The sequence below is a fragment of the Lycium ferocissimum genome, unplaced genomic scaffold (assembly GCF_029784015.1).
Source record: "Lycium ferocissimum isolate CSIRO_LF1 unplaced genomic scaffold, AGI_CSIRO_Lferr_CH_V1 ctg685___fragment_1, whole genome shotgun sequence".
NCBI classification, from domain to species: Eukaryota; Viridiplantae; Streptophyta; class Magnoliopsida; order Solanales; family Solanaceae; genus Lycium; species Lycium ferocissimum.
In genome coordinates this window covers 30,207-51,610 of record NW_026726532.1, presented here as the reverse complement: position 1 = coordinate 51,610, position 21,404 = coordinate 30,207, and the positions used below count along the sequence as shown (strand labels likewise).

The window sequence follows — 21,404 nt, the reverse complement described above, 5'->3', positions numbered from 1 at the left end:
CTCGCGTGATCTAATTTTTTTGTCTTTAGTTAATATTTCTTACACTACTATAAAACAGTGGGATGGATCTCTATTCTTATTGTGATTCATGTTTTCTTGATTCTTTACTTTTAAAACAATAAAATGTCTAGAGAGTTTTTGCCAAAGTTTTATACAAGTATGCATGGTATCGCGTACAACTTCTATGTGACTTTTATATGAAGTTTTCTTTATAAAATACCGAATAATTAACCAAACCGTACCGATACCGAAGAAAAACCAAGATGATGGGATGGTTTCAAAAAATCTAATTTTGATTATACAAAATAAAATAACCGAAAAATTGATATGGTATAAATTTTATAAAATAACCGCCCGAACCGTACTATTGACACCGCTACTAGGGATGGCAATGGGACAGAGCGATGGTGGGACAGGATAGGCAACCCTTAATACATATAATATTAAGGCAACCCTTACGTTATATTATATGGTGGGACAGGATAGGCAATAATGGGTCAAGCTCTCTATAACAATGTTGATTGTTCGGATATTTTTTTACTGCTATAACAAAATGTTGTTATAGAGAATATATAATATAACATAACATTAAAATTAGTTTCAAAGAAAACTTTAATGTTATAATGTAATATTATTATAGAGGATGACTGTTATTGAAAGGTCCGACTTGGCAAAACAGGGTTAACCTTAAAGGAGGCAGGGTGAGGCAAGGGAAAGGCGGGACAAAACTAATTTTTTGAGATGAGTAAATTTTCATTCTTATAATGAAACCTACGCCACTGATCTTTTCAATAGGGTGGGCAAAGCATAACGAGGGGGGACAAGGAAAACTTTTGGAAAAATGCTTAACAAGGTAGGGTAAGTCAAAATCGTAGCAGGTCAAGGCTTATCCTGCCCCCACCCCATTTACATCCCTATTATTTGCTTCGTTTGTAATGTAAGATTGAAAATTACAGCTAGTGTTTTTGCTTACTTCAGGATTCATTTCTTGAAAATGATCTTACAAGTTTGATTATTACTCATTGAAAACCTTTTTATCTTATTTTTCTTGGGCTGTTTATAGAAATTTAGAAGAGAAAGCAATAAGCGATGCACCCCCATTCAAAGAAGGAAACAAATATGTCTAACAATTTTCCTTCTTAGTTTTGCTTTTCATATTTTTGGATGATGATGGAAGTACAATAGTTAATGACTTTTTTTATAGTAAAAATCTCTAAAGTGATAGCAACAAATTTGCGTAACTACAACTCCGATCGACAATAGGGACAAAACCTATTTCTTAAAAGTCATTCTAGAATACAAGTTTGATGGTAAACATGGGAACAATAATTGAGACAATAAACCATAGAACCTGCAGAAAATTCTTCCCTGCACGTTGAACACGTCCAAGAAATTAGAATGCTTAGACAATGCACCGGCTTCAAGTCTCGTCTTCTTGATCACTACTTAATTCCTTCTACAAAGCTTGAAGCTCAACAATCCACGAATCCAGCTATCTTTGAGTCTTTCTCCATGCCTCAAAATTATAGTGTGGTTCCGTATTGGTATACTTTCTGTGAATTCCATATCGGATAGATAAGTAACCTTGGTAATACTCAAAAGTCATCAACCAATCTATATCGGAAGATAATGATGGACAATCCTTCATGCTAGTGGCGAACTCTGGTATCTTAAAAATCAATATATCCCGGTTCTCCAAAATGGCAGCGGTCTCATCGTACGTGGAACTTATACCTCTCCACTTTAGCTTGTAATCTAAAGAGAAAAGAACATTCATCAAAAATATTATTTTTGATATAATAGTCTTTAGGTACGCACGTTGCACGTGTACCTCGGCTTCATGAATACAAAAAATTATATTATATTGACAATTATGTTTTAGTTATAAAATAATTCTCCCTAAATTAAACAACAAAAGAAGGAAAAAAAGGATGGTGGATATATGAGCAAATTTTCAAAAGAGAATTGGTGAATTGAATAGTTCTAGCATCCTAAAAAACTTGCGTGGACTTATAAAAGTTCATTTTCAATTTGCACGAATTCAAAATTTAAACTCTTATGGAACTAAATAATCAGTTTGTACAAACAATACATGTATAATAATTTAGGGCAACAAAAGAAAACAACTCATTAAGAAAAGCATTTTTTCGAAATATAGTTTCCCATATCAAACGTACCACAATCTGAACTACACCTATGTGAAGGGGTGAAATTTGTTGAGGTACAAAGAGAACTCCAAGCCAAAGTTAGACATGAAAAGAATGTAAAACAACAATATATAAACAAAAGGTTGGCAGTATATCAATTTTAAAATTTGTAGTAAAAAAATCATAATACATGTGAACAATTTAAACAAAATTAACCTAGTGCTTCACTCCATGAATACCAGCCATTTCGCTCCATCAATTGCAAAACATATGTGGAATCAATCAGGCAAGAGTTTGTCCCATTAACTTGAATTTTGTCTTATAGTTGAAAGAGTAGGGCCATTTGTATGGTCATTGCAAAAATGAAAGTGAAAAACACATAAGGAAAACGAAGAGAAACTGCATAAGAAGAGCTAGATTCATTTGCCCTTCATAGGTCACTTTAAATAGGTAAATTTAGGTAAAGAAAGCTGAAAAGTATTAAACTATTAGAAATTTTTGAGAGGGGAAAAAAAAAAAAAAAGATTCATCATCTTCCTACTCTCCTCAATCAATCAGATTGTCCTGACCTTTAGTCTTCATGATCAGTTTCTTGCCTAATTAAAGACCTTAAATAAGGGACAATAAAAAGAAGCAATTAATTAGATATTTTTGGAGCTATTAAATATAAAACATTTACAAGAAAATAATGAAAATTTAGTTTCAATCTAAGAAGATTCTGATTGGAGGGAAAAGGAGAAGCCAACAGATTGGTATCTATTAAAGAAACAATTTGACACACAGAAAAAAAAAAAAATTGGGGAAGGGGGAAAGTTGATAAATTGTATTCAGAGACTTTGTAGGCAATTAAAATAAAATAAATGAACAAATAAATACATGAGTTTCAACATTGTAACTCCCAATTGAATAGCTACGTTGGAATTTTAATCATTAAATTAAAAGCAAGCAAGTACATCATCTGTACATAATATTTGTATGTGCCTTAATTTTATCCAGTACTTTTATTCATTATATATAAAATATTTTCACTCTTTTTTTTTATGGGGAAAAATGTCAATCAACTTTTGATGGGCTTTTTCGTAATTCAACTTTTGGTTTAGATTCTTCCCACTTTTAGTATAACTAGTCTCTATAAACGTGCAGTTGCACGTTATTCCCAAGCAATCTCAATCATTGTAAGAAAATATTAAATAATATTATTTGTAATTATACATATTCATCTTATGAGTTACAAAAATATTACTACTATAATATAGAATTGTATCTACTTAATACTGCTTTGAAATTGATGTTCACGGTATTGATATTTCTTTTCATACATAAAACATATTACAACTACGATAATCCATTGTTAGAGATTAAGTAGCCATTTATTTCTTTATTGTCATTTCTGAGATACAAAGTGTTGAAAATCGTTACTTAACAAAATTACATTAAAAAATATCAACAAGTTTTAAAATTATTTAGTTATTTATTTAAAAAAAATAATAGTTGATCACACAAGTATGATATAAAATATTTTCTATTAAAAAATAAAAAGGATCATAAGAAAAACGCATGAACAGAGTTTAGAGGCTAATCCATACTTTTCCTCATTGTTTACTCGTTTCGATAGTAGGCGTTCTGATTACACGTATTAGCATTCTTGTTTACATGCACTTAGTAAATCTTTATTACTCCTACTTTAGTTGATTTAAAAGTCTTAAATATTACAATTCTATATTTAAAATAAGGGCATAAAAGTCGTTTAATATTCATACTTTTTATAATTACAAAAAAACTGTTATCTAAGGAAGTTAAAAGTGCAACTCGCGAAGGTTAAAGACCTCCGCTATTTTCTGCTGACAGTAAATAGTGGAGGTTTATAACTTTTGGGAATTGAACTTTCAACCTCTGCAAATTACCAGTTTTTTTAGTGATATAGCACGTTATCCCCATCAATCTCAATCGCAGTAAGAAATATTAGACAATATAATTTGTAATTATAATAATTTATTATTGTCGTTTCCTTAAAATTAAGCAAAAGTAATTACAGTTTCCGAGAAAAGAAAGCTTCCAAAAATTTTCAAAGTCGAAATGAAATTGTGTAGAATCTTCAAATAAAAAATTCAATTGATCATCGGAGGGCCTCACAATCAAGGTTGGCTAGGAATATTTACATCTTTCGGAAAAATTGAAGTATTGAAAAACTTTTGTTAATTAAACATGAAAAAAAAAATAAAAATAAGAGCTAACAGCAAAAATACTTGTATAATATGCAAATAAAAGATGGTCAGCCGACTGCCTTAGATTTCAAACCCAACCTATTTATTGATAAGGAAAAAAAAATTAAACTTACACTATAGCATAATATAAATTTAAAAGACAAGTTCAACATCTGTTATCCTGATGTGTAACGTGATCCTAACATACAATATTTTTCTTAATTTGTATTATTTCAGTTGTGTCCTTTTCTTGTATGTTCTTGTCTAAATTAATAAAGTAGTAAAGAGTACAAAAGTCGTTCATTATTTAAAGGATCTTTTGATAAACCAATATTTATATTCATGCTTTTATAATTCAATCTCCACAAATTACCGCTTTTTAATAGTGTTGTAAGATTAATATTTTTTTTAAATAATTCAACCCCCTCTTTTAGACATTCGAACTATTATAATTTCATTCAAACATAAAAATATAAATTGATGCTCCACATGCCTAGCTCCTTCTAATTCTAAAAGACATCGGAATCTGACTAAACAGACTAAATTACACATGTCATCTTTGAATTGTCCAACGTCCAAGATTTAGCAAAAATCATCATTAAGTGACTTGGTTTAAGTAGGAAAAAGCTTCGTTATTTAAAATTCAAGTAACCCAACCGGTATTATATTAGTATTAGGACACTTCATGGTGAAGAAATATGCAAAACAACAATGTAGAGAACTCGTTCAATTGCTGATGATCATTACGGTACAAGAGAAGGCATATTTATGCTTTCTGTACATAGGAGTCCTACTACCGTACTTATTCTTATCTTTACATAGATTAGTCTAATACAACTTCTTTTACACAATCCTACAAAGACACTAAGATATTAGCAGGTGGTGGCTAATCTTTGGAGTCTACAAGATGCTGCACATCACGTGACATCTCTCTAACACATGGCAGACGAATTACATGCAAATTTGTATTAGGATGAGATTTAGATATTACATTCTTATTCAACCAGTAATTATTTTTCAATAATACATTTTAACTTTTTGAGGGTATAAAAATCGTTCAATATTTGAAGGATATTTTGATCAACCAACATTTATATTCATGCGTTTATGATAATATAGATAGATATGATGATATGATATGGTGTCTGGAGCATTATTTGAGAAGATATCATTGTAAGGGATCCAAAATGACGAAGTACGCAGCTTTTCCATAATTAAGTGGAAAACCAATAGTATCGAAGGAACTATTAAGCATACTATCCTGCAAACCTGTTGTAACATAGAGATGTGGACCTTCCTTAAACGTGATGAATGTGGGTCCTTGTGTTAATGTTCCAGAAGCAAAGCATTTTCGCTAGGCTTTGGTAGCAACTGGTTTTATAAAAAATACCAAACTATAATCCTATGAGGATTGGGTCTTCAATCCAAAAGGAACAAACCATAACCCTATTAGGATTGGGTCTTGAATAATTAATTGATTGCTAAATGAATGCGAATGCGTTGTGTAAGAAATCCTAGGGGAAACTGGAAAAAGCTTCGGCCCAATAGCATAACGTTAAAAGCCCAAGAAAGCATTATATTTAGAGTACTCCCCTGTTTTAATCAACTGTTTCATTTAACTTTTTAAGTATCTCAATTCTCAATAAAGATTTGATTAATTTTTACTCGCATTTATGTTTGAAAAAATTATACAGTGGGAAAAAAAAAAAAAAAAAAAACCAGCAGAGCGCTCAATTTGTTATGCCAGTGTCCGGAATTTTATAGACAGCAAGACATGGAATATTTATGATGGATATCGAGATTTATACTTCTTTTTATTTTTTAAATTTCACTTTCTTTAACTACATAACCTTATTTACATTTTGGTACCATTAGATTTTATTCAAGCCCCACAAAAAGAAAAACAAGATAGATGATCCTCATTTTGTTTTTGTCTTCGATTTTCTCCATCCGAGTTTCAAGTCCTTCGTGGATTCGACCTAACACATCTAGAATTTCTATTGGAAATCCTAATTCAGATGGAAATTTTTCAATACATAATCAAGTTGCTTAGAATTTAGTATTACTTAAGTCAATAATATCATGCTAAATATGGCTAGAGACTAAGTACTTCTACAAACAATAGTGTTGCCTCTTCTTGAGGGGTCTTCAAGAATCTCCAATTGATGCCATCTGAACATAGATGAGACGTCTTCAACCAAGTGGCATCATCAGACACCGTTTGAAGGCAATAAGTATATACACACACACACATGTATGTATTCCTAAAAAGTAGTAAATGTACATACAAAAGACCGATACCACTGAAAAACAATGCAGAATAAACATTAATTTGAAATGGGAAGTAACACATTTTAACTCAAGACTAGAATCCGTGTACAAGCTGAATTGTGATGATAGATCGACACTGCTTGTGCAAAAATCTTCGTATGTACGCCATTGCATTTTCAGGGTGCCATGCTACTCAGCTAGTCTATTCTCATAGAACTTTGAATTGTCAAAATATTACACTCAGCCTAGAGGCCTAAAGCAAGTTGGTACTAGTTCTCTCTTGGAGATCATTGCAAGACTTGCAGCCCAGTAATAGATACTCTTCTTTAATCCTAAGAGAAAAGTCTACCAATTTTTTTTCCAATGGTTAATGCATTAATTAATGGTAAGGCTGCTAACAAGTTCCACATTTCCTCTAGTGCTACTCATAAGTCATTCTCACCAAGGAAATTTAGGAGTTGCGGACTTTTCAAACCTATGGAAATACTAAAAATTTCTCTCATTGTCGTAAGTTTCTGCATTTTCCATGTTCCACTATAAATAGGTAAGTTTTCCTGCTATTTCAGCCATAGCTCAATTTGTCTTTCTTTGCCATGGCTTCTACAAAACCACATTTTCCAGTTACTGTAGTTCTGCTGGTGGTACTTATATTGGCTACCGCAAATTTCACAGGTCTGTCAGCGCTCTCTTTTTAATATACATAGCAAACACTAACGTAGCCTGTCTATAAATTTGCATGTTGCAGATGCATGTAGCTCTTTATTCCTCAATTTTTCCCTCGACATGATTATGTATCCATTTTCTTTTCAACTTATGAGTTTTAAGTTATGTACACCATCAATGTAAAGAATTCTTACACTATCAGGTCACATTTACCTTTTGTAGCAGGTAACCTATTTTATTTTCAAGATTACAAATCCATATTTTAGGGAGACTTACTTGTACATATCCTTTAAATGACCAGATAGTGTAAAATTTCTTTATAATAACGGTGTATCCTAATATGCATATGTTTCTGGTTGTCTTGATACTCCAGTCGATCTAGTAGTAGATAGACTCGTGAGCTAATAGACAGAAATGCTATGCAGGTGCACAAACAGGAGTTTGTTATGGAAGAAATGGGAATGGATTACCATCTCCAGCAGATGTTGTGGCTCTATGCAACCGAAATAATATACGAAGAATGAGAATCTACGATCCTCAACAAGACACTCTCCAAGCCCTCAGAGGCTCCAATATTGAACTCATGCTAGGCGTGCCAAACCCCGACCTTCGGAATATCGCTTCTAGCCAAGCGAATGCGAATACCTGGGTCCAAAACAATGTCAAGAACTATGGTAACGTCAGGTTCAGGTATATAGCAGTTGGAAACGAAATCAGTCCATTAAATGGTAACACCCAGCAGTATGTACCTTTTTTGCTCAATGCAATGAGAAACATTCAAAACGCAATTTCTGGTGCTGGTCTCGGAAACCAGATTAAAGTTTCCACAGCTATTGAAACCGGACTTACAACAGACACTTTTCCTCCATCAAAAGGCAAATTTAGAGATGATGTCCGACGATTTATTGATCCCATCATCAGCTTCCTAGTAGCCAACCGCTCACCATTGCTCGTCAACATTTATCCTTATTTTGCAAAAGCAAACAATCAAGACATTAAGCTTGAGTACGCGCTATTTACATCACCTGGAGTTGTGGTCAATGATAATGGAAAAGGATACCAAAACCTGTTTGATGCCCTCTTAGATGCCACATACTCAATTTCTTGAAAAAGCCGGTGGTTCGTCTTTGGAAATCGTTGTGTCAGAGAGTGGTTGGCCTTCGGCTGGAGCAGGGCAATTGACCTCCATTAACAATGCCAGAACTTACAACAACAACTTGATACGGCATGTGAAAGGAGGGAGTCCTAAAAGGCCTTCCAGGCCAATAGAGACTTATATTTTTGCTTTGTTTGATGAAGATCAGAAGAGCCCTGAACTTGAGAAGCATTTTGGACTATTTTCACCAAACAGGCAGCCAAAATACCCAATCAGTTTTAACTAGCTAGAGAATTACATGAATAAAAGCGGTCTTCGTTATTTATATATATATATATGTAGTTAAATAATGGTTGCCTAGCTTCAATGGAAAGCAGCCCATTTGCGTGATGTACTGACCTTACATACTATTGTAAGGCAATTATCTATGTAGCTAATAGCTATTACTCTGAACTTGATTTCCTCTGCTGATGGTTTATCTGCCAGTAATGAATAACCTTAGACGTCTCAACTCTCCAGGCTTATCTTTTCAACTTTCAAGGCTTATCTCGCGACTTAGAGCAAAAGGGGTTGAAGTTGAATATGTGCAGTTGATGCTTCGATCTGCAAAAATGACTTATAGACAGTAGATCATTTATCCTTACATTGCTCTCATATCACCTATTAAGAAAACAAACATCCTTAATAAGTGTTCAAATCTAGATACATCTTACATTTAGATTCACACATCTTAAATCTTAATAAAGAAAAAAGGGCGTAAGATAAATTAATCAGTGATTTTAACTGGATGTCTTTGTACACGCTTATTATAGAAACATCAGAAAGAATCCATCATCAATGCCAACCCACCACTACCTCCAATAGACTCAAATCCTTGGAAGCACAAACAACAATTAGCACAACAAGAAGAGAATGACTCTACTTAAATCTCTACTGCATCACACTATCACCACAATTATGTACTTTTGATACCATGGTGTTAATGTCAGCTTGCGCACAAACCTCGCCATGTACCAAATAACTCTATGCACCAAGGATTACTAAATAGATTGGAAGAAATCACACAGCATTTTACCTCCACGGGGATCATCATCACCACAATTATGAGTGACACAAATGCCTGAATAAAAAAGGAACCTTTACCTATGGGGATTACATGAAGCATTATCCGTTCCTAAATAGAATTAGAGCTTTGTCATAAACATATATCCTAATGTTCAGAACACAATTAGCAGTGAATACTAATTACAACGCTCAGATTCCAAGAATAGTTGGTAAATTGAGCTAACTCTTTACCTTAATCGAAAAAGGGAGAAAAACCAAAAAATTAACACGTCACAGACAATTCTATAGAACTGTTACAAGTCGTTGGTAGCTGGTTAGAATTAAGCAGGTATTAGTAATGAAGAAATCAGTTATAAGGTAATTTAATGGAAAAAAAGTGTCTCTCTGTGTTACCATTTCAGAACAAATTTCAGCAAGTGGATCCCAGTTCTTAGTCATCACCATTGAATATTCCTAAACATTTGCTAGTAACCAAATTTTCATAATTATTAAATTATTATTCGTTTAATCGATGTCTATATAACTATCGAAATTTTAGACACATGATACAATCTATGGTTTTGATGAGAGAGTCTTTCTCTATTTGCCACCCAAATATTTTTACTAGCTTAAAAAATATATAATAGTTGACCCGGAACAAATATTCCAAAATAGTGTGACTAGTGCATGGTAGGGATTGTCATATATATATATATATATATATATATGTGTGTGTGTGTGTGTGTGTGTGTGTGTGTGGATATATACGGGAATAGTTCCACAACTCGAAAGTTTTTTAAGTCAACTCTTCGTTCTCCATTTTTCTTATTTTCTTTTTCTATTTTTCTTTTTTACTTTCTTTTCCTTGTTTCTTTTTATTTTCCCTTGACCGTTTTTTTTTTCCCTTATTATAAATTGACTTTTTCGCTCGGGCTTTTTTTTTTTTTTTTTTTTTTTTTTTTTTTTAGACGGTGGAACGCATTTTCTATTTGAGTAAAAAAAAGAATATAGGATATGTACAATTGAACAAGAGGGCGGAGAAAGTGGTGAATATTCGTACACATTTCCACGAGGAGTAATAAATAAGTAGTACTTGTAAACAAGTGTAACTTACTAAATAACCCCCCTCTCTAGGCTTGATGATTAATCGTTGCTTCTGTTTATAGTTCATAGTGTTTTTTTTTTTTTTTTAGTATCTAAATATGCATCTAAGGTGAGTTCTAGTTCTAGTTGATTAATCCGAAGCTAAAGCTCAAATTAACTTGTCGAAGGCCAATTATAAATGGATAATAGTGTGGTAAGTTTTATGTTTTGTTTAAAATTGTCATAATTATTAAATTATTTGTTTAATCGATGTCTATATAAATCGAAAAGATGAATTTCCGGTAGAAAAAATAAATCAAGTTGAAACCCAAAATGTGATCGGTTTGTCTAATCGACGTTTCTTCGCTCGTTTAAGTCAAACGCCACGGGTCATTCCCCCGGAACCCGGGCTGGAACGCATCGAATCCTTTCCACTTTCCACGAGTTAAAAAATGTAACGATAGCTAAGAGAACTCGGAGAGCTAGAGCTAAATATAAGACGAATAAGTTTTGCAAAAATAGTGTCAATCGGTTTGTCAATGAAAAGATCGGATCCGCCCGACTATAGTTTTCAAATAGTGTCAATCCAATGAAAAGATCGGACTTGAGAGATAAGCTCAAAAAGAGCATGACAAATGCATTACCCTTTCTGGCATCCAAACTTAGCTACATTGTTCAGTTTACAACAGAAACAAATACTTAAGGACATGGGCAAAGCTAGGGTACCAAAAGGGGTTCATCAAAATTTCAAATTCGTCAAAAAATTATACAGTATAATCCAGGTTAAAATAATATTTTTACATATATTAGTATGTATTGAATCCCTTGACTTTTACTTTTTTATATTTTGAATCCTCTTAGTGAAAAAATTAGCCCTGTCACTGCTTAAGGGTCATAGCTCATGATCTCATAATTGAAAGGGCAAGCAAATTTAAGAAATTACTGAGTCAGGATGTTGATACAGATATTGATAGGGATGACAATAGGGCGGGTTAGGGCGTAATATTTTTTTTTTTTCATTGGAGCTGATACTATTTCTGCTGACTAATTTCTTTCTAGAGACAAAACTATAGAAAGATAGACTTGGAGCTGCATAAAGGCCCGTCATGCATCAATGATGGCCACACGCTCGTCCCACGAATAATGGTCTTGCTCCCAAGTAACTTGCTCAAGTATATTCTGTACATGGCAGAACTGTCATAAGACACGGTAGAGAGGGCTCGTGATCCTCAACGATATCCATATATATATCAACGGACACCGCGACATCCATGTGTGCATACCAGCCCTACAAAACGTCGGCAGCTGATCTAAAATCTGATCATACGGCGTCCATATAAAAGCCTGTAAAAAGAATTGAATTAGTTAATAATAAAAGACTAAAAAAGTTTTAAAAAAATAAATAAATAACATACTAATGTTAAATAAAAAGAACTTACCGTGTCCGCCGTCATACGATCTAGCTGATCCCTGAACAGAAGAACTCTGTGGTGTGTACCACATCTTGAATTACGCCTCCCGTTCATCTCCGCGCGCATGGCACCGCCTCAACAATATAGTCAACTAAAAGGCGAGCAGCTATGGGCTGAAAAGGTCTCATCCTAGTCCACACTCATATCTAAAAGGGTCATTAAAAAAAATATTTTATTAGCCGTCGTTTTAAAAAGTTATATTTAGAATAAAATTACACACACTTAGATATATTACCTGAGGAGCGGGCAAAATTCAGCGACATTGGTCCTCAAGCCCATAGACACTAGACAGAATCCTCGATACATGTAAGCCAGAACAACAGCGCTCCATGTAAGACAGAACAGTAGCGCCCCAATTGTAACATTCCAACTCGCTCAGATGCTCCAGAAACGGCAGATACCTCGAGCTCACGTGGGAACCCGATGTGTTTGGGAACAGGATGCCCCCAAATATGATGAGAAGGTATAGACGAGCACGTCGGTCAACATCCACCTGAGGTGTGTCCTCTGTAATTGATGCTCCATGGCTATGAGGCGCAAGTGAGTAAAGAGGGAATGTATCAACACCCGACTCTGTCCCCATATATCACCCTCCTGAGGCGCGAAACCAGTGAGCCTAGTCAACTCCTGCCAATACGACAGCTTCTGCTAAGGCTTCTCAATATACAACGCGCGTCCATATACCTATGGACCGTAAATGACCTCCACATCCTGAAGGGTGATGGCGGCCTCACCAGTGCAGAGATGAAATTTGTGGGTCTCTGGTCGCCATCGCTCAATCATGGCCGTCACAAGATCCCTATCATGCTGTACGCGACCAGCAACGATGCAACAGTAGATACTGCTCTGATATAATATATCTAAGACGCGACGATATGGGGGCCGAGCGCCTAAAATATGCCATGCTTGTTCCACCAACAGGAGACGGACCAAGCGACTAGCATCTAAATCCAAATCCCATACTAGCTAGGACCTATGCTGCTGTTGTAGATGAAGTACCTTTGGCTCGAAGGACCCTGGATGAAGGGGGCGGGATCTATGGAGGTGTTGTATTTGTTTTACGAATTTTTAATCAATCATTAACATGTAATATTAATTATGTAATCTTTTATCAAAAAATTATACTAAGGATGTTTAATCCTAAACTAAGGAAGTTCAAACCTAAACTAAGGATGTTTAATCCTAGACTAAGGATGTTAAATTATACTAACAAACTAAGACTTTAACGGGCAATTAGATTAACTATCTAAATTTGCGAATTAATAATTATTAATTAATTATTATACTAACTATAATTAACTAACTAATATTAGATTAATGCTATTTTAAATTTTAAACTAAGGATGTTCAAACCTAAACTAAGGATTAAATACAATTAACTAACAAATATAATATTAAGGATAGTAAGGTTTAACTAAGGATGTTCAATCCTAAACTAAGGATGTTCAATCCTAAATTAACAAATATTTCACAAATAAAAATATAAAGATTAACAATTCATTGTCATATAATTAACAGTTAGCTAGCAAATAATTAATAAATAGTTAACAAATAAAAAATTAACTAATGAAACTGTTAACAAATATTTAATAAATAATTAGCTAATCCAACAATTAAGAAATACTAAATAAATAATCAACAAATAAATAATTAGCTAACAAACAATTAAGAATTAATTAATAAAAAATTAACAAATAAATAATTACCTAACAAACAATTAACAATTAATTAATAAAAAAATTAAAAAAATAACCCGAAAAAGGATGGTGATAATAAAAAATTTAAAAAAAATAACCCGAAAAAGGGGCAGTGGACAGCCCCATTTGCGCAAAATAAAAAAGGCGTAATTTTTTTTTTCAAAATCCGCAACTATTACACAACAATCATGCTTAGGATAATAATATATTTAACAATGTAATAGAAAATTTGTAGTGAAATACCTAGATTGAAGGTTGTTTTTAGTTTCTAAAATCGAGTTCTACGCTGCTTTATTCTGAAATCAAAGCTTTGAAACTTGTTATTTGCCTTGAATATACCAAGAATATAGATTTTCGGGTTAAAAAATAACATGAAAATGATGTTTTTTAATGTGGGGACCACTGGAAAGTCATTGTTGATCATTTTGTTTTTTAAAAATGGTGGGGGGACCGATCAATGGGAAAGAAGAAGGGCACCCATTTTTTTTATACCCCTATTGCACACTAATTTAGCGCGCAAAAGATACTTCTGTAACTTTTTTTTTAATGGGTTATTTTAGTACCTCCTGTCACTTTTTTGGGTCATTTAAGTTGCGGACTCAGGGCAGGGCAAGCCTTGACCTGCGAAGATTTCAACCTACCCTGCCCTGCCCCGTTTAGCATTTTCAAAAAATTTGCCCTGCCCTGCCCTACCCCGCCCTGCCCCGTTTATGTTATACTTCATTTCTCCTCTTTATTTTTCAAGCATGATATATAATTTTTTTTAAAATTAGATGAACGATTAGTTCCCGAAATTGGATCTTTTCTTTTGATCGTTTGGATTTCAAAATAGAACTAGAATCACATATTTTCAAAAAAGTACGTATATGGCTACATGCTACGTTAATGGAAATTGACAATAAGCTATGGGAGAAAATTGACAGTTTTTGAAAATATATAGTTACAAAAATTAATTAACTACTCCTACAAAACATCGTAGATACTTTTTTGCCTGTTGCATGATATGGTTTTGAGAGTGGGATATGAACTTTCTGGGATATGTTTACTAAACTTATTTTTGCAATTCCGCATCATACGTAGGTAGAAATATTGACGGACTAAACTCCAGATGGGTTTCATTGTTTTGATGAAAAAGTAAAAAAACATACTACTAAAATTAAGACTAATATCAAAATAATATGTCTCTAATAAAGATTTGGGCAGGGGCTGTCCAAGGTAACTAAGCAATTTCTTATTTTAGTCAATTGTATTCTACTAAAAGTTAACATACGAAGCACAAAAAATGGCAGAACTATCGTTCTAAAAAATATATAATTTTATTGTTACAAAAAATGGCAGAACTAGCTAACAATTTTTTCTTTTTGCAAATCTGAAATTTAGCTAACTTAGCAGGTGTAACTGCAAGAAAAGTTGATAAAATAATTCAAAGCTTTGACTTGACCTGCTACCTGCCCTGCCCCATTTACTGTTTTAAAAATAAGAGCTTTGAGCCGCCCTGCCCCGCCCCGCCCTGCCCCATTTGTCCTCACCCTGATTAAAACCCCCAAATCGAAAATTTAACCCGCCGAATAAAAAACCACATTTGTCATTAGTTGGTTTTAAATTGACGATAATATTTGACTTATAGTTATAGTAAAAAATAACGAATAAATAACCGAAGTGAATTATATACATAAAATTTATAATTATTTATTGGCTTTTCTTTAAATATCTAGGATTGGACATATATGACATTGTCTAAAATTAATTAATTTACAAAACAAACGAAAATGACCTCTTTTAAAAAAAAAAAAGTTTTTAAATTATTTTATTTTTTAAATTTGGTATTTTTAATTTTTAATTTAATTTTTTAAAAAAATTAATATTTTTTTTTTTGCTCAAAAACTTATGTATGAAAGTTGTTGAAATGTGTATATCGCTCAAGACTTAAAAAGTTTGCTCAAAATTTAGTGTATGAAAAATGTTTAATTAAATATTAAGGCTTAAAAAATCATGTTCAAAATTCGTGTGTGTATGAAAACAATAGTAGTATAAATTTATTACAACTACAACAACATTGATAACAATTTCATACAAATGATCTAATTCACACATACACATTTCATACAACTTTCATATACGTAAATATGAGGTAATATTTTTAAGCCATTTAAAAAAAAAAAAAATTAATATTTAAAAAAAAAATATATAAAAATTATTATTTTAAAAATAAAAATATTTTTTAAAAAAATATTTTTTTTATAAAAAATCAAAATGCATGTTTTGTAATTAATTAACCTTAACATATGTATATAGAGAGTTTTCCCTTTAAATATTTAATTGTCTACTTATTTTTAAATGTCTTAAAAAATATGTCCAAGTCCAACAATCCAAGCTAACTCTAATAAGTCATAAGCATGGTAAAATTAAAAATCCTTCTATCTCTTTTCATTTTAAACATTTAATGTCGATTTTTAATATTTTTAAAGAAATTTGAAGAATGTAGAGAGAGAGAATATTTGAAACGGCTAGTCATAAATTGAAAAGCCCTTGATATTTTTTTATAAATTAAAAACCTTGAACCACTAGAGACCCAAAGCCCCATTGTCATCCCTAGATATTGACATTGGGACTTTCCCATAGACGAAGGGGAGTGAATTTGGCTGTTGGCTTTCTTTAAATATCTAGGATTGGACATGACATTGTCTAAAATTAATGAAGAAACGAAAATATGGTTTTGTGCATTGTAATAACTTGGTAAATATTTTGATGTTTACATTAAAACAGTATAAATTTATCATATGGTCAAATAATTTAATCAAAATGCATGTTAATTAACCATTGAATTTGACTATATAGTATTGTTCTCACTTGTCATTTGCAACTTGATAAGTAAACATGGAGTTATAATAGTAAAGTAATCTCAAGTTAAAGATTTTATTTGGATGGTTGTGACCCACCGTTTCGTAATATAGTTCCTGTTTAAATATTATACAATTTATTTTGTGACGTCATTTAAATTTGATTTAATATTCCATGTTTATTGTTTGATTTGACTATATAGTATTGTTCTCACTTGTCCAACTTGATTGAGTAATAACAAGTTGTAGCTTCTATTAAATTTAATATTTTCAGTATTTTGACATCATTTAAATTTGATTATCATCTTATTATTTTCCCATTATTGATTTACTACTATTTAAAATACTTGTCTTTATCTTCTATAATTACTTAGTCACTAATATTTAGTTCATGGTCATGTGCTCTACAGTGTTTAATATTAGCCAATAATATCATGCTAAACATCGCTGTACGCAATATGTATGACTATTAAAATAGTAGCCATTTTTCACATCACATTAATCTATCTAAACACTTGTTATTAGAAAGATACTTAAATCCTTGATAATGCTAGAGACTAGCCTCTGTTTGGATGGTCGTTACCCATGGTTTCATAATGTACAGTATGGTATTGTATTGTATTAATGAATATACTGTTTGGATGGACTGTATCGTTTGTTGTGGTTTAATAATATTTTTATTGTTTGGTTTGACTATAAGGTATTGTATAATAACAGGTAAATTTACTAAAATACTCTTAATCCTTAATTACAAATTAGTTTATATATATATTAATAAAACTAAGATAAAAGATAAAATAGAAACTTCAAAAAATAAGTAGATGGTGGGTGGAGCTGGCCAGGGGTGGAGTGGTGCTGGGGTAGTGGGTGGTAGGGTGGGGGTGAGTGGTTGTGAGGGTGGGATATAATGGGAAAATGAAATAAGTAATCATGCAAAAACCACCAAATCCGTGGTTATAAAAATTGGGTTTTTCCATGGTTATATAACTACGGAATTACAATGAATTTACAACACCATACAACATAATTTTAAAAATAATGGAAACAAACATGGTTTCATACAAAACAATACAATAATGAACAACGGGAAACAACTATCCAAACAGGGGAAGGTACCTCCACAACTAATACTTTGCCTCTTATGATTCCCAAATGATGTCATCTGGACATGGACATCTTCAACCAAGTGGCGTCATCAGACAGCGTTAGAGGGGAATATATATGTACATACATGGGCGTATATATACACACACATGTATCGATTTTTAGAAAAGCAATAAATAAATTTATATTTATAATAGACTGATATCGTTCGAAAAATAATGCAGAATAGACATCAATTCGATATGGGAAGTAAAGCATTTGAACTCCAGACTAAACCGACACTGCTTGGCCACTGCCTCTGGAAAGTGACATGCTAGTCCATTGTCATAAAACTTTGAATTTGTCAAAATATTACGAGTACTAGTGTCTTGAAGATCAGTGCAACATTTCAACCTTGCAGCCAAGTAAATGATATCTTCTTTAATCCTAAGTATAATATATCTACCAATTTTCTCCAATGGTAAACTAGATGCAATAATTAATGGTAAGGCTGCTAACCAATAATTTCTCCTAGTGATAAGTCATTCTCATCAAGGAAATTTAGGGACTGCAGACTTTTCAAACCTATGGAAATTTTAATAATTGCTCTCATTGTTGTAAGTTTCTGCATTTTCCATGGATTGACTTGACTTGGCAGTGGAAATTGGAATAACGGAGTCCTTCCTCTTTCTGAATTTTCCACTATAAATTGGTAAGCTTTCCTGCTATTTCATCCATAACTCAAATTGTCTTTCTTTGCCATGGCTTGTACAAAACCACATTTTCCGGTTACCGTAGTTCTACTGGTGATACTTATATTGGCCACCTCAAATTTCACAGGTCTGTCAGCTCTTTTTTAATATACATAGCAAACACTGATGTAAACTAGCTATGAATTTACATGTTGCAGAGGCATGTAGCTCTTTATTTTTCAATTTTGTTCCTCAACACGATTATGTATGCATTTTCTTTTTAAATTATGAGTTTAGGTTATGGACACCGTCGGTGTAAGCAATTCCTACACTATCAAGTCACATTTACCTTTTGTAGCAGATAACCTGTTTTATTTCCAAGATCACGAATCCCACATTTTGAGGAGACTTGCTTGTAGATATCTTTTGGATGACCTGATAGTGTAAAGAACCCTTTATACTGACTGTTTATACTCTTCACTTATATGCATATGTTCTTGGTTGTCTTGAATCTTGATACTCCAGTCGATCTAGTAGTAGATAGACTCGTGAGCTAATAGACAGAAATGCTATGCGTGTGTGCACAAAACGGGGAGTTTGTTATGGAAGAAATGGGAATGGATTACCATCTCCAGCAGATGTTGTGGCTCTATGCAACCGAAATAATATACGAAGAATGAGAATCTACGATCCTCAACAAGACACTCTCCAAGCCCTCAGAGGCTCCAATATTGAACTCATGCTAGGCGTGCCAAACCCCGACCTTCGGAATATCGCTTCTAGCCAAGCGAATGCGAATACCTGGGTCCAAAACAATGTCAAGAACTATGGTAACGTCGAGTTGGAGTTAAATTTACAAGGAGTATATAGCATTGGAAACGAAATCGATCCATTAAATGGTAACACCCAGCAGTATGTACCTTTTTTGCTCAATGCAATGAGAAACATTCAAAACGCAATTTACAACGATTTTGGTCTCGGAAACCGCATTAAAGTTTCAAATTTTAGCTATTGAAACCGGACTTACAACGTACACTTTTCCTCCATCAAAAGGCAAATTTAGAGATGATGTTCGACAATTTATTGATCCCATCGTCAGCTTCCTAGTAGCCAGCCGGTCACCTTTGCTTGTCAACATTTATCCTTATTTTGCAATAGCAAACAATCAAGACATTAAGCTTGAGTACGCGCTATTTACATCACCTGGAGTTGTGGTCAATGATAATGGAAAAGGATACCAAAACCTGTTTGATGCCCTCTTAGATGCCACATACTCAGCCCTTGAAAAAGCCGGTGGTTCGTCTTTGGAAATCGTTGTGTCAGAGAGTGGTTGGCCTTCGGCTGGAGCAGGGCAATTGACCTCCATTAACAATGCCAGAACTTACAACAACAACTTGTTGATAAGCATGTGAAAGAAGGGAGTCCTAAAAGGCCCTCCAGGCCAATAGAGACTTACATTTTTGATTTGTTTAATGAAGATACGAAGAGCCCTGAATTTGAAAAGCACTTTGGACTATTTTCCCCAAACAGGCAGCCAAAGTACCCAATCAGCTTTAACTAGCTAGATAAAGCAAGAATATTACGGGAATAAGAACTATCTTCTTTATATATATCTATATGAATAATGGTTGCCCAACGGAAAGCAACTCATTTGCCTAATGTACCCACCTCACATGCTTATATAAGACAATTATCTATTTAGCTATTACTCTGAACTTCTTTTCCTCTGCTGATGGTTTATCTGCCAGGAACCTTAGACGTCTCAAGCTTTTATCTTTTTCTCTAAAATGGCACGAAGAGTTTGTCTACTAACTCAGATCTGAAACTATTTCTCGAATATAGTTGAATAACTTGAATATTGCCTGGGTTAGATTTAAGCAAAACCAGAATAAAGCTAACAGGAAAACACAAACTTCCAGTCCTGGATTTTCCTTGTTATACATTTAGATGGTTCAAGTTCCATTTTCTTTAGTTCCAAATTGGATGGTCTTAAACTGAAATAAAGTTAAGATGGATTATAAGACGATCATTCAGTTAAATTTACACGAATTAGATGAATGAACCTCAGCAAAAGGAAGCAAACAGAGAAGGCCTTAAACATATAGTAGGCCTCCATTCAATCCCAAACCAAAAATCCTTTCAGGAAAAATCAATCATCAATGCCAACCCACCACTAAGAAGTTGAGGTAGAAGACAACTAAAGGAGGCTGAACCAGTAGGTTTGTCCTAGACCTGTGTGTTATGAAATTCACTACATATGTTCAAACTTTAAATTAAAACCCAGTTATTTGCATTTTTTTTTAATAATCGTGGTATTCAACCTACTTCATTCACTGTTGAGCCACACCCTGGATGCAACCCAACTATTAGCACTTGAAATCGTCATTGTAAAATTTATAACTCATAGGGCTCGTTTGGTATGATGGATAAGCAAAAATAATCATGGGATAAAAATTTAATGCCGCCTTATCTAACGTTTAATTGAAATAAAAACTCGGGATAACTAATCCGAAATTAGAGTATCTTTTTTATCCCACATTGAGAGAGAAATAATAATTCCAGAATAACTAATCCTGAAATAACTTGTTTTCTAATTAAACAATCCCATAAAAGTTCAAATCTTGAATCACCTACCCCCACTACCTCCAATAGACCTTTTTTATTTCCAGCCACCTCCCATAGACTCAAATCATCCAAAGAAAAACAAAAATCAGCGCAACAACAGAATGATTTAACTTATGAGCCCGTTTGAATTGGCTTAACTTTGTTCTATTGTTTTAGACTTTCACTTTTCATCTTTTGAATAGTAACGATCAACTTATAAGTTGCTTATAGGCTTAATCATGTCAAATAATGATCTAGAATTTTTTTTAGTGTTTATTTAACATCATTGCTGCTTTTAAATAACTTTTTGTTGTTCATAAATAAGATAAAAAATAATTAAACCTTGGTTTATCATACTTTATAATCTATTCAAAGACTTATAAAGATCGAAAAAATAAGTTAGCCTAACATATGTCAAACTCAATTTGTTTATTTTTTTGACTTATAAATTGCTTATTTTAAGCCCATCCAAACAGGCTCTATATCATCTTTTTCCCATTTTTATCAA

General features: G+C 33.0%; 1 long non-coding RNA gene and 2 pseudogenes across 1 annotated transcript; 2 read left to right on the top strand and 1 right to left on the bottom strand.

Moving 5' to 3' along the window:
- Positions 1–1,256: 1,256 nt before the first annotated feature.
- Positions 1,257–3,559, bottom strand: LOC132045510 (uncharacterized). The gene is made up of 2 exons (XR_009412438.1): positions 2,364–3,559; positions 1,257–1,755 (listed from the first exon to the last, which is right to left on the bottom strand). It is a non-coding gene; the product is annotated as an uncharacterized LOC132045510 (long non-coding RNA).
- A 3,597-nt stretch (positions 3,560–7,156) lies between these two features.
- On the top strand, positions 7,157–8,834 carry LOC132045508 (glucan endo-1,3-beta-glucosidase, acidic-like; annotated as a pseudogene).
- Positions 8,835–18,329: 9,495 nt separating this feature from the next.
- Positions 18,330–20,000, top strand: LOC132045512 (glucan endo-1,3-beta-glucosidase, acidic-like; annotated as a pseudogene).
- The last annotated feature ends 1,404 nt before the right edge of the window (positions 20,001–21,404 follow it).